The 9,158-nt window shown below is 47.9% G+C and overlaps 2 non-coding genes across 2 annotated transcripts; both read right to left on the bottom strand.

Moving 5' to 3' along the window:
* Positions 1 to 3,639: 3,639 nt before the first annotated feature.
* trnav-uac (transfer RNA valine (anticodon UAC)) lies at positions 3,640 to 3,712 on the bottom strand. Its single transcript has one exon. It is a non-coding gene; the product is annotated as a tRNA-Val (tRNA).
* A 2,861-nt stretch (positions 3,713 to 6,573) lies between these two features.
* trnav-aac (transfer RNA valine (anticodon AAC)) lies at positions 6,574 to 6,646 on the bottom strand. The gene has a single exon. It is a non-coding gene; the product is annotated as a tRNA-Val (tRNA).
* Between the last annotated feature and the right edge of the window lie 2,512 nt (positions 6,647 to 9,158).

The following is a 9,158-nucleotide window of genomic DNA, read 5'->3' as shown; positions in this document are numbered from 1 at the left end:
CTATCCGCAATTCCACCAACCTTTGTGTCGTCTGCAAACTTACTAATCAGACCAGTTACATTTTCCTCCAAATCATTTATATATACTACAAAGAGCAAAGGTCCCAGCACTGATCCCTGTGGAACACCACTGGTCACAGCCCTCCAATTAGAAAAGCATCCCTCCATTGCTACCCTCTGCCTTCTATGGCCTAGCCAGTTCTGTATCCACCTTGCCAGTTCACCCCTGATCCCGTGTGACTTCACCTTTTGTACTAGTCTACCATGAGGGACCTTGTCAAAGGCCTTACTGAAGTCCATATAGACAACATCTACTGCCCTACCTGCATCAATCATCTTAGTGACCTCCTCGAAAAACTCTATCAAGTTAGTGAGACACGACCTCCCCTTCACAAAACCGTGCTGCCTCTCACTAATACGTCCATTTGCTTCCAAATGGGAGTAGATCCTGTCTCTAAGAATTCTCTCCAGTAATTTCCCTACCACTGAAGTAAGGCTCACCGGCCTGTAGTTCCCGGGATTATCCCTGCCACCCTTCTTAAACAGAGGAACAACATTGGCTATTCTCCAGTCCTCCGGGACATCCCCTGAAGACAGCGAGGATCCAAAGATTTCTGTCAAGGCCTCAGCAATTTCCTCTCCAGCCTCCTTCAGTATTCTGGGGTAGATCCCATCCGGCCCTGGGGACTTATCTACCTTAATATTTTTTAAGACACCCAACACCTCGTCTTTTTGGATCACAATGTGACCCAGGCTATCTACACCCCCTTCTCCAGACTCAACATCTACCAATTCCTTCTCTTTGGTGAATACTGATGCAAAGTATTCATTTAGTACCTCGCCCATTTCCTCTGGCTCCACACATAGATTCCCTTGCCTATCCTTCAGTGGGCCAACCCTTTCCCTGGCTACCCTCTTACTTTTTATGTAAGTGTAAAAAGCCTTGGGATTTTCCTTAACCCTATTTGCCAATGCCTTTTCATGACCCCTTCTAGCCCTCCTGACTCCTTGCTTAAGTTCCTTCCTACTTTCCTTATATGCCACACAGGCTTCGTCTGTTCCCAGCCTTTTAGCCCTGACAAATGCCTCCTTTTTCTTTTTGACGAGGCCTACAATATCACTCGTCATCCAAGGTTCCCGAAAATTGCCGTATTTATCTTTCTTCCTCACAGGAACATGCCTGTCCTGTATTCCTTTCAACTGACACTTGAAAGCCTCCCACATGTCAGATGTTGATTTGCCCTCAAACATCCGCCCCCAATCTATGTTCTTCAGTTCCCGCCTAATATTGTTATAATTAGCCTTCCCCCAATTTAGCACATTCATCCTCGGACCACTCTTATCCTTGTCCACCAGTACTTTAAAACTTACTGAATTGTGGTCACTGTTACCGAAATGCTCCCCTACTGAAACATCTACCACCTGGCCGGGCTCATTCCCCAATACCAGGTCCAGTACCGCCTCTTCCCTAGTTGGACTGTTTACATATTGTTTTAAGAAGCCCTCCTGGATGCTCCTTACAAACTCTGCCCCGTCTAAGCCCCTGGCACTAAGTGAGTCCCAGTCAATATTGGGGAAGTTGAAGTCTCCCATCACCACAACCCTGTTGTTTTTACTCTTTTCCAAAATCTGTCTACCTATCTGCTCCTCTATCTCCCGCTGGCTGTTGGGAGGCCTGTAGTATACCCCCAACATTGTGACTGCACCCTTCTTATTCCTGATCTCTACCCATATAGCCTCACTGCCCTCTGAGGTGTCCTCTCGCTGTATAGCTGTGATACTCTCCTGAACAAGTAGCGCAACTCCGCCTCCCCTTTTACATCCCCCTCTATCCCGCCTGAAACATCTAAAACCTGGAACGTTTAGCTGCCAATCCTGCCCTTCCCTTAACCAGGTCTCTGTAATGGCAACAACATCGTAGTTCCAAGTAGTAATCCAAGCTCTAAGTTCATCTGCCTTACCCGTAATGCTCCTTGCATTAAAACATATGCACTTCAGGCCACCAGACCCGCTGTGTTCAGCAACTTCTCCCCGTCTGCTCTGCCTCAGAGCCACACTGTCCATATTCCCTAGTTCTCCCTCAACGCTCTCACCTTCTGACCTATTGCTCCCGTGCCCACCCCCCTGCCATACTAGTTTAAACCCTCCCGTGTGACACTAGCAAATCTCGCGGCCAGGATATTTATGCCTCTCCGGTTTAGATGCAACCCGTCCATCTTATACAGGTCACACCTGCCCCGGAAGAGCTCCCAGTGGTCCAGATAACCGAAACCCTCCCTTCTACACCAGCTGTTTAGCCACGTGTTTGTCTGCTCTATCTTCCTATTTCTAGCCTCACTGGCACGTGGCACAGGGAGTAATCCCGAGATTACAACCCTCGAGGTCCTGTCTTTTAACTTTCTGCCTAGCTCCCTGAACTCCTGCTGCAGGACCTCATGCCTCTTCCTGCCTATGTCGTTAGTACCAATATGTACAACGACCTCTGCCTGTTTGCCCTCCCCCTTCAGGATTCCCTCTACCCGTTCGGAGACATCCTGGACCCTGGCACCAGGGAGGCAACATACCATCCTGGAGTCTCTTTCACGTCCACAGAAGCGCCTATCTGTTCCCCTGACTATAGAGTCCCCTATAACTATTACTCTTCTGCGCTTTGACCCTCCCTTCTGAACATCAGAGCCAGCCGTGGTGCCACTGCTCTGGCTGCTGCTGTTTTCCCCTGATAGGCTATCCCCCCCGACAGTATCCAAAGGGGTATACCTGTTCGAGAGGGGGACAACCACAGGGGATTCCTGCACTGACTGCCTGCCCTTTCTGGTGGTCACCCATTTCTCTGCCTGCACCTTGGGTGTGACCACACTTACATAACTGCGATCTATGACGCTTTCCGCCACCTGCATGCTCCTAAGTGCATCCAATTGCTGCTCCAACCGAACCATGCGGTCTGTGAGGAGCTGCAGTTGGGTGCACTTTCTGCAGATGAAGCCATCCAGGACGCTGGAAGCCTCCCGGACCTGCCACATCTCACAGTCAGAGCACAGCTCTCACACAACATGAGAAGCACTTGATGTTTCTAACCGGTATGGACCCGGGGACCCGAGTGCATGCATGTTAGGGGAATGTGCTAACCACTACACTAGCGAAACCGCTGGCGGTGCAGTAATCAATGGACTTGTGCAATGTTCAACCTCACTGTGTTGCCGCCTCTTCTCATGGTTCGGCTGAGAGGCCATGTCACTTATTACAAGAAGACAGCCGTTTCTTTAAAACCGATGTCTCAACTTATAAACAATCAGGAATGGAACTTTACAGACCTGAAGATAAGTTATGTTTTGCTTGAAGTGGAAGTTAAATTGAGAAGGCAGGGCTTTCGTAAATAACCACAACCGATACGAGAATGGAAGATGTCCTGCTCACTTTGCTCTGCATCAAGAATCAGCTGTCCCACCCACTGAGTTAAAGCGCAGGCCAAAATTCAGAAGTCCGAGCCAGCCAGGAGTCGAACCAGGTTCGTAGCTCCTGATTCGTAGCCAGGCGCGTTATCCATTGCGCGACTGGCGCATTCGAGTGCATGCATTTGGCTGTTCCTCGTTGATGAAGACCAGTTACGAGATAGTCTGCAGACTAAACCGGAAGTACGAGATGTTTCTGCCCGGTTTCGAACCGGGGACTTTTCGCGTGTAAGGCGAATGTGATAACCACTACACCACAGAAACAGTTGGCAATTAACGGACGTGTAATGTTCAACCTCACTGTGTTGCTGCCGATTCGCATGGCGAGGCTGAGAGGCCAGGCCAGGCCACTTGTTACAAGACGACAGCTGTTTATTAAAAAAAAAACAGATGTTTCAACATATAAAACCATTAGATGTAGAAATTATATCGAACTGAACATAAGTTATATTTTGCTTAGCTCGGTCTTAAATTTGTGCCCTGTGGTCTCGAGGTATGGTTCTCGTTTACGGATTTTTAATCAATGCGAGCGGTCGTGGGTTTAAATCCAGGACAAGCCCTTTACTCCAGGTCAGACATTATGAATTGTTTGCGACGCTGACGGCGGCGTTGGTTTGCATTGGCCCACTCTGAAAAAGGTTTCTCGGGACTCGGGATGTTTACGTCGTTTCTCTCCCCACAGATGATGCTCGAGGGAGACAGTGTCTGAGCTGGAGTGCGTTTAGATAGAATTGATGCTCCAGATCTGCGTTAACTTCACAGGGACTTGACCCATCTAATCCACAGAGCCAAAGTGGAGAATTGAACTGACTGGAGAGCTGGATCTTAACGCTGACCTCCCGGACCTCGGCCTCCTGAAATGTTCCAAAGAGGCTCGACAAACACTCGAGGAACAGCTGCGCATCTTTCCACTGGGCTCAATACAGCTTCCACACTCAGAGTGTGTGCAACAGTCTCACACTGTAAATGCTGCCCCCATTCTGTGTGTTCTTCCATCGCTGATTTGGGTTTGAATCTTGTTTCCACTTGTTCTTTGTATCCGGGCGGTAGTTGTTGAGAGCTGGCACAGACACAGCGGCTGGAATGGCCTCATACTGTGGTGTAATTATTCTCTCATTCGATGCTAACTTCACTCTGTGGCCAGGGAATCCTAGGCCTTTTCTCATTTAATCTCTCCTGACTTGCACCCTGTCAGAGCCCTTTCCTGTTGTTCTGTTTGCTCCCTCCGGGATTTCACTTGGTTAAAACGTCCGACATTTCTAACCGGTCCCGGTTTTAATGAAAGGTGATGGTGAAAGACGAGCTTTGTTGTCCTGTCGACAAATCCCACCTGACTCGCTGAGTTGCTCCAGTATTTTCCGCAGATGTTAGATCGACTTTCGATGGCAATAACAGCATGCTTACGTTACTTTCCCAGGGCTCGTTGATCGAGGGGTATGATTCTCGCTTTGGGTGTCTCGGTTTCGAAACTTGCGGGAGGTTCCGGGTTCACAATCCCGAACGAGCCCTTTGATAAGGTTTTCTGTTGGTCAAGCGATATGTTTTCTTCATTTCTTTGCGGCGCATTCGGCGGGATTCATTCACATTGGGTTTCCTTTGAGAAGCTCAGCTCATACAGCAGGGAACCAACACGTTCCCGAGACAATCGAGACATTTTCTAAAAGCTTGTCTGTGATTAGACATTCACTTACCTCTATTGACTAATTCCAGTGGATTCAGGCAGCTCTCTGTCTGTTTCATTTTATTCAGTTCAACAACATCAGACTGTGTAATCTCTCTTCCCCCTCCACCATCTGTTTCCATCAACTTATTTTCATTCCTTCCATTGATATGTTTTACCCTCAGCATTGCCCCCCTCCCCCAGCCAATACCATCCTATATGAGCAATCTGATTCCTGTCGCGAATTGATCTCTGACACACTGCTTACTTTGTTCTGCTATTAACACATTCTGATCTCTTGAGGCGCCACTGTCAGCACCTTTGTTAGCCTTGATTAGCGTCATTTACATTCCATTTTTCATTCTGTCCGAGACATTGACGTCATTTTCCACCTATTGCTGACCACTCTATCGAGGCCCAATAGGGCACCCCACCCCCCGCCCATCCACAATAGGCCCAATCTGACCCCATTTCCAGTTCTCCAGCTTTGACAAAGAGTCACCCAGACCCGGAAAGACAGCTGCCATCTCGCTCCACAGAGGCTGTCAGACCTGCTGAGATTGTCCAGTATTTTCTGTTTTTGTTTCAGAATGAAGCATCCGCAGTAAGTTGCATTTGTCGTTCATTTAGACATGTTTGAGATGGTGAATAAGTATGTTCATCTGCATTTGTAAATGCATGAAATTCTGTTGTACTAGCTCCGAATATCCAAAATAGGAAGATCCTTTTCTTCTCATTGCCTGTCGAAAATTCAGTACTTGTGACTTAATGTGGAATTTATATTAGTGGCTCATGACAGACTAAATCTCATAATCCTCGAACATACGAGAACGGGGAACAAAAGTACTTTGTGCAAACATTCCTCCCACAACATGAGAAGCACTTAATGTTTCTACCCGGTATGGACCCGGGACCTTTCGCATGTTAGGGGAATGTGCTAACCACGACATTACAGAAACCGTTGGCGGTGCAGTAATCAATGGACTTGTGCAATGTTCAACCTCACTGTGTTGCCGCCTCTTGTCATGGTTCGGCTGAGAGGTCATGTCATTTATTACATGAAGACAGCCGTTTCTTTAAAACCGATGTCTCAACTTATAAAACAATCAGGAATCAAACTTTACAGACCTAAAGATAAGTTATGTTTTGCTTGAAGTGGAAGTTAAATTGAGAAGGCAGGGCTTTCCTAAATAACCACAACCGATACGAGAATTGAAGATGTTCTGCTCACTTTGCTCTGCATCAAGAATCAGCTGTCCCACACACTGAGTTTCAGCGCACACCAAAATTCATAAGTCCGAGACATCCAGGAGTCGAACCTGGAATCGGCTGATTCGTAGTCAGACGCGTAAACCATTGCGCCACTGGCCCGTACGGATGAATGCATTTGGTTGTTTCTCGTTGATGAAGACCAGTTACGAGATTGAGGTAATATTTAGCAACAGACGAAACTAGAAGTACGAGATGTTTCTGCCTGGTTTCGAACCGGGGACCTTTCGCGTGTTAGGCGAATGTGATAACCACTACACTACAGAAACAGCTGGCAATCAACTGACGTGTACAATGTGCAACCTCACTGTGTTGCTGCAGATTCGCATGGTGAGGCTGAGGGGTCAGGTCACTTATTACAACACGACAGCTGTTTTTTTTTAAAAACAGATGTTTCAACATATAAAACCATGAGATGTAGAAATTATATCGATCTTGACATAAGTTATATTTTGCTTCAGCTCGGTTTTAACTTTGTGCTCTTTGGTCTCGAGGTATGGGTCTCGTTTAGGATTTTCAATCAATGCCCATGCGAGCGGTCGTGGGTTTAAATCCAGGAAAAGCCCTTTACTCCAGGTCTGACATTATGAATTGTTTGCGATGCTGACGGCGGGGTTGGTTTGCATTGGCCCACTCTGAAAAAGATTCCTCAGGACTCGGGATGTTTACATCGTTTCTCTCCCCACAGATGATGCTCGAGGGAGACAGTGTCTGAGCTGGAGTGCGTTTGGATAGAATTGATGCTCGAAAAGATGCACACACATCTTTTGTTTCTTTGTTTGTTCCATTGCGCTAACAGAGAGCTGGCACGGACACAGCAACCCGAATGGCCTCATTCTGCGGTGTAATTATTCTCTGATTCGATGCTAACCTCACCCTGTGGCCAGGGAACCCAAGGCCTTTTCTCATTTAATCTCTCCTGACTTGCACCCTGTCAGAGCGCTTTCCTGTTGTTCTGTTTGCTCCCTCCGGGATTTCACTTGGTTACAACGTCCGACATTTCTAACCGGTCCCGGTTTTAATGAAAGTTGATGGTGAAAGAGGAGCTTTGTTGTCCTGTCGACAAATGCCGCCTGACTCCCTGAGTTGTTCCAGTATTTTCCGCTTTCTCCTCAGATGTTAGATGGACTTTCGATGGCAATGACAGTATGCTTCCGTTGCTCGCGAGGGCTTAGTTGGTCTAGGAGTATGATTCTCGCTTTGGGTGTCTTGGTGTCAAAACTTGCGAGAGGTCCCGGGTTCAAATTCGGGACAAGCCCATTGGTGAGGTTTTTTGTTGGTCAAGCGACATGTTTTCTTCATTTGTTTGCGGCGCAGACGGCGGGATTCATTCACATTGGGTTTGCTTTGAGAAGCTGAGCTCACGCTGCAGGGAATCAATACGTTCCCGAGAAAACGGGACATTTTCGAAAAGCTTGTCGTTGTGTGGACCGAATCCCTCAACAGGCCCAAAACCACCTTCGCGTACGGAAGGCCAAGTGCAACTGACAGTATTGCACAGAGTGCATCTGACAAGAAGCACAATAAGGAGGTGGAGGACAAATGGTAACGGTGTCAGGGAGGCGCAGCCAACCACACCTGCATGTTCTGGATATGCCCCATACTTGACGGATTTTGGGCAGCCTTCATTGAGGCAATGTCCAAGGTTGTGAGGGTGGACCCGTGCCCGCGGAATGGCAGTATTCGGGGTATCGAACCAGCCAAAGCTATTCATGGGGAAAGGGGTCGACCCCCTTGCCTTTGCTTCCCTAATCGCCCACCGAGGAATCCTGCTCAGCTGACGATCAGCAGCATGACTCACGACAGCAGACTGGCTGGCAGACGTGTCGCAATTTCTCCACCTGGAGTAAATAAAATTTGCCATTTGAGGGTCGGAGGAGGGCTTCCAAAACGCGAGGAGAGAATTCACCACGCGTTCCAACACCGTTACGAAGCCAACAGCCAAAAGAGCGAGGGGAGGGTAAGTTTGTGTATGATCAAAGAACACAGAAAATTACAGCACAGGAACAGGCCCTTCGGCTTCTCACTCTGCGGTCTGTTTAGCACAGTGCTAAACCACTGGCTTTGAAAGCAGACGCAAAACAGCCAGCAGCATGGTTCTATTCCCGTACCAGCCTCCCCGAACAGGCGCCGGAATGTGACGACTTGGGGCTTTTCACAGTAACTTCATTTGATGCCGTCTTATGACAATAAGCGATTTTCATTTCATTCATTATCTAAACCTTTCGCCTATTTTCCAAGGATCGACTTCCCTCTGTTCCCCGCCCATTCATATATCTGTCCAGGTGCATCGTAAATGATGCTATCGTGCCCGCATCGACCACCTCCAGGCACCCACCACCCTCTGCATTAAAACTTTTCCAGGCACATCTCCCTTAAACATTTCCCCTCTCACCTAGAAATCGTGACCCCTTGTAATTGACACCCCCACTCTTGGAAAAAGCTTGTTCCTATCCACCCTGTCCATACCCCTCATAATTTTGTAGACCTCAATCAGGTCCCCCCTCAACCTCCGTCTTTCCAACGAAAACAATCCTAATCTACCCAACGTTTCTTCATAGCTAGCACCCTCCATACCAGGCAACATCCTGGAGAACCTCCTCTGTACCCTCTCTAAAGCATCTACATCCTTCTGGTAATGTGTCGACCAGAATTGCACGCAGTATTCCAAATGTGGTCTAACCAAAGTCCTAAACAACTGTAACATGACCTGCCGACTCTTGTACTCAATACCCCGTCCGATGAAGGCAAGCATGCTGTCTGCCTCCTTGACCACTCTAT

Source organism: Scyliorhinus torazame, chromosome 5, assembly GCF_047496885.1.
Source record: "Scyliorhinus torazame isolate Kashiwa2021f chromosome 5, sScyTor2.1, whole genome shotgun sequence".
Taxonomy (NCBI): Eukaryota; Metazoa; Chordata; class Chondrichthyes; order Carcharhiniformes; family Scyliorhinidae; genus Scyliorhinus; species Scyliorhinus torazame.
Note: the sequence above shows the minus strand (reverse complement) of the source record. Positions and strands in the feature narration are given on the sequence as shown.